Here is a 7,568-nt window from a genome sequence, read left to right as displayed (position 1 = left end):
GAAAGCAGAGAAGTTGGTGGAATAAGAAAGTAAAAGAGGCTATTGATCAGCGAAAAAAGGCTTCAAAAGTACGCAGAAAGGCAAAAAGAAAAGGTAGTGAAGGAGAAATGGGATAGCTACCGGAAAAAAAAAAAACTAGAAGTGCAGAAAATGGTGCAACCAAAGGCCAAGCACAAAAGCGAACAATGGATGGTAGAAATACGGAAGAAGGGCAAAAGCGCATCCAAGAAGTTTTGGAAGCATGTAAAATTACTAAGCTAAAAAACGATACCCATAAACTTTTTTTGATTGATGAGGAAAGGAAACATTTAGAAGGAGAGCGCGCGCTGGCACGTATTCATCGAGTGATGAGTGACGAGTTTAGAGCAATACAGGTAGGGAGGCCTGCTCCGGTACCATCAGCGCCACAGAAGACTGCGGAAAGGGAAATAAGTTTGAGCAACCTTGATTGGAAAAAAGCAATGGAAAAGGTTACCCCGAAACAGCACTGGGCCTGGACTGGATACCAATGCAACTGATAAACCTGCTTGAACCTAAAAGAAAGGCATCGTTTATGAGGGTAATAGATAAGGTGATAAAAACCAAACACATACTGGAGGACTGGATAGTAAGAAGGATGAATTTAATATATCAAGGCAGAGGCGAAAAAGCCAGTGTTGATTTCTACCGACCACTAACAGCAACGTCAGTGGCGTATAGATTCGTATTGCAGGCGATAACATCAGGAATTCAAGCATGGATGGAAGAAAATAAAATGATTGGGAAACTGCAGAATGAATTTAGACAATGCAGGTGATTGGATGATAATTTGTTTGTTATAACACAACGCATTGAACTTGCGAAAGTGCAGAATAGACCATTATGGATTACGTTCTTGGACATTAAAGGGGCATATGATGACGTGAACCGAGAATTGCTGTGGAGAATGCTGAAACTCCAGTGATTAGATGACGAGTTAACACAGTTCCTTATCGCAACCTATAAAAATAATAGAGTGCACCAGACATGGTAAGGACAGAACTGCGCCCACCAGAACAACACCCATCGAGGACTGAAACAGGGATGCCCTTTGAGCCCAATACTGTATTTGCTTTACATGGCGGGGTTAGAAAAGAAACTCGAAGAAAATCAATTAGGGTTCAACATAACGCATATGTTGCAAAGCGAAGCGGTACAACAGCGTATTCCGGGAATGTTATACGCAGACGACATCGTTCTTTTAGCTGATAACCACACCGATATGCAATGGTTCATAAATATTAGCGGTCAGGAAGCCACTTATCTCGGGTTAAAGTTTAGCACAGAAAAATCGGGAATAATGGTTTTCAATCACACTAGCACTGACGCAGTGTCAATTCAGCATGGTGTATTACCGAAAGTGTAGGAATATAAATATTTGGGAGTGTGGATAAACAAAGGGGATAACTGTATAAGAACTAACGAGGAGCAACTTATGGGTAAGGGAAAGCGAAACGCAGCTATAATGAAGCATAGAGCTCTTTGGTTGTATAACAAATATGAAGTTGTGAGAGGAATGTGGAAAGGAGTAACGCCCCCGGGTCTCACATTAGCGAATGCAGTGCTCTGCTCAAAATCAGACGTTCTAGCTGGCCTTGAAAAGAACCAGAGAACGGTTGGCCGTTTGGCCTTAGGGGCGCATAGAAAAACAACTAACGAAGCAGTGCAGAGAGATATGCGCTTGGCGTCGTTTGAAGATAGAGAAGCTCAGAGTAAAATATGCTTTGAGATGAGGTTGAGGGCAATGGATCAACGAAGGTGGGCAGCTAAGGTTTTTAGGTACCTATACTTGAAAAGCGTGGACACGCAGTGGTTAAGAAAGACTAGAATGCTAACGATGAAATACGGAAAGAACAGTGCAGAATCCAAAACTGCCAAGGTAACCAAAAACGAGGCAAGGCAGGTAGAAACGAATGGATAAAGCAACAAATAGAAGCTTAAACTTCGTTAGCGATGTACAGGGCTCAGAAATTAAACATCAGAAAGGAAAATTTGTACGATAATTCCAAAGGCAGTGCTTTGCTTTTTGAGGCTAGAGCAGGTTGCTTGCGAACTAAGAGCTTCGTGGGGATGTATTCACAAAATGATGCGTGGTCTGCGGAAAAGAAACAAACTATGCGGCACATAGTGTTAGAATGCGAGGGTATCCATCCAAATCTACATGAGGGGAATATTCGGCTTCCAGAAGGTCTTGGATTTAAGGGTAGCACTGAGGGCATTAGCTTCAAGGCTGTCGAGGCGGTGGAAAGAACATAAGAATGCTGGTGGACGAAAAGCAGAGAGGTGAATATGGCCTAGGACAGCAAATCCTGTAACAGAAATAGTACGTATTTTGGGCGTAATAAGTTTTTGTGCCTGCCCCAAGAGCAGCGTTAGTATTAAACGAAAAGTATAAAACATGGGTGTATTAGTTTGTTTGGTAAGAAAATCTCGGAGAAAATCTGTCAAAAGTCGTACTTTCCACCTCAACTCCGACCTAACAATGCTTGTCACCCTGCTCGCGTGACATTACATTACACTGCATGTAATGACAGTATATTACACTGCAAATTACACTGCATGTCGTCATTTACATAGGTGCAACACGTCACCGATTGCTTACATCGCGCTTACGCAACAAAACATGGCGAATTACCTGGGAATTAGTGCAGTCGAGCATAAGGCCCTTGATGAGCACGTCTGATAGCGGACGGCTAGCGGACGGCTAGCGGACGGCAAAAAAAATTACGCCCATCTTCCCGCGAGGGAACCCTGATGTGATGCGACGCATCAGGGGGGGCGGGGGGGGCGTTTGGACTGACGCTGATATTGGATGGCGTCAGTCCATTCGCTGAAGGGACTGTCGCTTCCACCCCGTCTTCATCGGAAGATCTTGCACGGAGGTATCGTCAAGCAAAGTCAAGTCAAGTGCGAGAGCTAGCGCTGGACTGGTCCGGCGCCGTGCGCTCCCCCGCTTATATTCCCGCTTTTGAAAGGAGAGGAGCTGAGGAGGGGGGGGGGGGGAGTCGCGCGCATTCGCACACATGCGCGCACCCAGAGCAGCGAAGCGCACACGCGCAGCTGTTGTTATGATAATGAGACGGAGTGAGAGTGTTGCGCACAGCTGTCGGAGAGAAGAACGGAGGAGAGTTGCGCATGTGCAGTGAGCATGCGGACAACGCCGCGACAACGACGCTGGAGAGACATACCCGCGAGCAATAGATGCGTCGCATCTAAAAAATATGAGCCTAATAACGCTGTTTCGTTAACAATGTTGGTGGTATACGGGACATCACACGTCGAGTACCGACACGTGCGAGCTTTAGCGGGCGCTGGAGGAGTTGCTTCTTCATTCAGCTGCTCCGTCCACTGGCGCAAAGCTCCTCCCCTTCGGCACCGTGCGCTGGGGCATACCGCCAGAGGAGTCCACCGAAAGACTTCCTCTGAGGAACACTGGCCACGTGGGCCCTCCTATTCGCAACTCCCCGGATCCTCGTTTCTCCCTTTGCCGTGCCCTCATTTTTTTTTATTCCATAATTTTTTTCTTTCAATTTCACAGCAGCCCTCAGGGACAGACCAAGTGAATAAAGACGTGCAAAAGCAACAGCACACCAACACGCTTGGTGCACATCTGCGTTTGTTTATGTGTTGCCCATTCGCGCGGGGGAAAACGCACGCCAGACAAAACAGATAGATTCTCAAGGAAAGCGAGGGCGACGGCCGTCCAAGGCCGGCGCGTGTCAGGTGATTACGGCACTCGCCGCCGACTACTGGGTCCCCCGTTAGAAGCGGGCAGACGCCGCTTTGCTATCAGCTGTTCGCGGCTTGCGCCATCCGCCGGGCAACGCAAACCTTCCCCCGCGAGTCGGCCTTTTACTGGCTTTGCGTACAGCAGACACCACATCCACGGTACGTTTGCTTATTATGTATTGGTGGAATCAAAATGTGCTCTATTTTATCGGGTTAGCATACGGCAAGGGGTGTCACTGCACTTGTTTTCTCCCTTCCAAACAGTTGGTCTAAAACGTGCTGTTTTTTAGTGTAGTATGTGTTGACCTGTTGTCGCCCGTTCTGCTAGAATATTCTAGTACAATGCTGTGCAATAGATATATTTATTCCTCATATGTGCGATGTCTGAGTTCCAAGCTGAACGTAGTGTGTAGTGCCGACAGTGCAGTGCAGTGCCTGTAGTTGTACACAGTTATGATGACAGCGGAAACGAAATGGTACCACGCTGGAAAAAAGAGCAGAAGATACGCTTTTGTGCAGCTATTCATTTTTCTTTCTCCCAAAAAATCTGAGAGTTTATTATTTGAATGTGATACTGCACCAGTGGCGACACTATATATGTAACACGCCAGCTGGTCGAAAGTCGGCGTGTGTGACAGGTGTGTTTGTAAATATAGAGCCATTGCCTCCTGTATATACGAAGCTTCCCCGTCCACGCCGAAACTGTCGTCTTCATGTGCTGGGGTTGAGCACACGAGGACGCTAAACTCCTGTGAGCAGACGAGTTTAGTTCGAGCTACAACTCCTGCCTGAGATTGGTATCCTGGGAGATTCGAAAGCGGTGTTTCTTCACCGGAGAACAACTGCAGATTTTCGCAAAATGGGGCACCTGAGGCTTTGGTCTCAAAACGTTTCGTTCAACGCGATAAAGCTGTCAGTGAAAACGCACATAAAACAGCTTGCGGTTCGTCGCCAAGTCTCTTTGGATGAAATGGACGCAATCCCGCCCGTCGAAAGAGAATGTCCGGCGCATCTGTTCTAAATTACTACGCATGGTAATAGGGGAGGGTATGAAAGGTTCATCGTTGCCTCGGCTGGCTTGTCGCTGACACTCGGCTTCTCTGGCGGCCAATGCTGGGTCCTGACGGATGCGCTCGGCGTCTTGGGCGAAAACTGCTGGGTCCTCCCTAGCCTGACGTATGCAATAGCCCTCGAATGATATCAACCCTCCTCCCCTTTCCAGAGCAGGTGCAAACCTAATCTTTACCACAACACATTGGAGGAGGGGGGGGGGGGTCATCCATCATGCGGCTTCGATGCGTGTTTTGTGTTTTTTTTTCTTTGTATGAAAACTGAGCTATTTCATTTCATTTCATTTATTTATACTGTCAGCCCTTAGGCCGTTACAGGGGGTGGACGGTCGAAGTAGTACATGGTGCATTCTACAGGATGGGTTAAAAGTTTTTCATTTTTACAGTACAACTTACTGGAAACGCGCTACATAAAAACAAACAACACACATATCTATGCAAATACAGGCCTACAGTATTGCCAAAAATAATGATGTGGACAATGTTTCGACACAGGATTGCCAAAATAAAACATGTAAAGTTGCACGCTTTGGTACTACCGCGCGCCGGTAACACAGCTCGACACGGCCCTCTCAAACGCACCAACAGATTTCAGCTGCGTTATCTCCGGTGGCAGTCTGTTGCACGCTTCGATGGTATGTGGAAAAAAAGAGCACTTAAATATGTCTGTTCTTGCTGACATAGGCATGATCTGATCGGGACTGCTGTGTCTTACTGGCCGCGATGACCTTTTCTGTATGTAACGCTCAGTTTTAATATTCATGGACTTCGTGTAAAACAGGTGGAGGAATTTAAGTCTTGCAATGGCTCGCCGTTCGGACAGCGTCGGCAAGTTCAACTGAGTTAGCATAGCAGTGACAGAATCTGTTCGACTGTATTTCGAAAGAATAAACCGCGCGGTTCTCCTCTGGATCCTTTCAAGTTTATCTATTTGGTTCTTTTTGAAGGGAGACCATACAACACTAGCATACTCTAACATAGGACGTACAAGGGATAGGTAGGCTGCCAATTTCACATTTGATGGAGTGCCTTTTTGTTTGCGTCTTAAGAACCAAAGCTTTTTTTTTCGGCCGAGCTACACAGATTGTTAATGTGGAGTTTCCAGTTTAAATCATGCGATATAGTTACTCCGAGGTATTTAAAGTGACTGGTTTTTGAAAGACGTTTTCCGTTTAGCTGGTAGTTGAAAGCAAGGACATTTTTTGTTTTTTTGGTTATTGTTGTGTAGACTGTTTTATCGTAGTTTATTTCCATTTTCCACTTTTCACACCAATCACTAACAGTTTTTACGGCTGAGTTTAGTGCTATCTGATCCTCCGGACATGAAATATTACAATACATTAGGCAGTCATCTGCGAATAAACGCAGCGTAACGCTCTTCTCGAGTCCTTCCGTTATGTCGTTGCTGTAACATAAGAACAAAACAGGGCTCAGGACCGAGCCCTGCGGTACGCCTGAAGTTACAGGTAGTATTTCTGATCTTGCTCCTTTGAATTCCACAAATTGCTTTCTATTAGAGAGACAAGCTTTAACCCACTTCACCATGTTGTTATGAACGCCATAGTTGCATAATTTGTCAGAAGTTATGGGTGTGAGACGCGGTCGAATGCTTTTGATAGGTCTAGACATATGGCGTCTATTTGGGATCGTTGGTCTATTGCCGCAGCTAGCTCGTGCATTGTTTCTGTCGGTTGGGTGACCGTAGACAGACGCTTTCTAAATGCATGCTGAGACGGCCTTAAAATATTAAAACTTTCGAAATATTCAAACAAACTCTTAAATAAAATATGCTCCAGGATTTTGCAGCACGTACAGGTGATGGATATGGGCCTGTAGTTCTCGACCTTATGTTTGTCGCCAGATTTATGGATAGGCACCACTCATGCAATTAACCAATCTTGAGGCAGGCTATGCTGCCCTAGCGATATTATAATATAATTGGAAGATATTTCGAGACCCATTGTGCGTATCGTCTTAAAAATTCATTAGGGATGCCATCCGGGCCAGCTGACTTTCTGGTATATACGTTGAGCACCAGTGACAGTATCCCTTCCTCTGTTATAAATATGTCATTCATTGCACTGGGTGCACAGTTGCTCGGGCTCTCTCTATCTTCATCAACTTGTGATGCAGCAAACACAGAGTGAAAAAATTTGTTGTACTTGTCAGCAATCTGTGAGGGGTCAGTAATTACATCTCCGGAGTTAGAGTCAACTATGCGGCTCGTGTCTTCGTTAGATGTAGCTAGGTGACGCCAAAATCGCTGCGGAGACTCTTTCATGAATCCAGCTAATGTATGTGAGTAATACTTTTCCTTTGCGGCCTTCAGTGTATCTCGTAATATCTGAGAGTGGTGCGAGATCTCAGATTGATTTCTACTTCTTCTCTTTTTTTGCATTTCAGCTGTCGTTTCAAATGGATGATGTCTCGGTTCACCCATGGATTTTGTTTCTTCACACTTTTCTGGCGTTTAGGTACAAATTTACTCAGGCTGTAATGCACAATGGATTTAAATTGGTTCCACAGAGTGTTTACGTCAGTTGCTCCATCAAAACTGTACAACGACATTTCAAGGTAATCTAAAATACTCACATCATCAGCTCTGGAAAAGTCATGCACAAGGACAGTTTGTCTTTTTTTGTTCTTTACAGGCAGAGCATTTTTCACACGAAACAAAACGAGTTTGTGGTCACTCAATCCGTCATGAACAGAAATTTCATAATCACTGATCTTAATATTTATAAAAACCAG

The 7,568-nt window shown here is 45.3% G+C and overlaps 1 protein-coding gene across 3 annotated transcripts in view; it reads left to right on the top strand.

Annotated features, from left to right (window-relative positions):
- The first annotated feature begins 3,767 nt into the window (after nucleotides 1-3,767).
- LOC144137717 (alpha-tocopherol transfer protein-like) overlaps nucleotides 3,768-7,568 on the top strand; it is a 29,603-nt gene continuing 25,802 nt past the window's right edge. For 2 of the 3 annotated variants that reach the window (XM_077669655.1, XM_077669653.1), the window contains exon 1: nucleotides 3,768-3,906. The gene's annotated coding sequence lies outside the window, so the exon portion shown is untranslated. Of the gene's footprint in view, nucleotides 3,907-7,228; nucleotides 7,392-7,568 lie in introns of those variants that run through there. The other variant, XM_077669654.1, reaches the window with a different exon arrangement.

This window comes from Haemaphysalis longicornis, unplaced genomic scaffold (assembly GCF_048455015.1).
Source record: "Haemaphysalis longicornis isolate Haplotype H1 unplaced genomic scaffold, Haemaphysalis longicornis Haplotype H1 scaffold_483, whole genome shotgun sequence".
Classification (NCBI taxonomy): Eukaryota; Metazoa; Arthropoda; class Arachnida; order Ixodida; family Ixodidae; genus Haemaphysalis; species Haemaphysalis longicornis.
The sequence above is the reverse complement of the archived record's forward strand: the minus strand, read 5'-3'. Positions and strand labels throughout refer to the sequence as shown.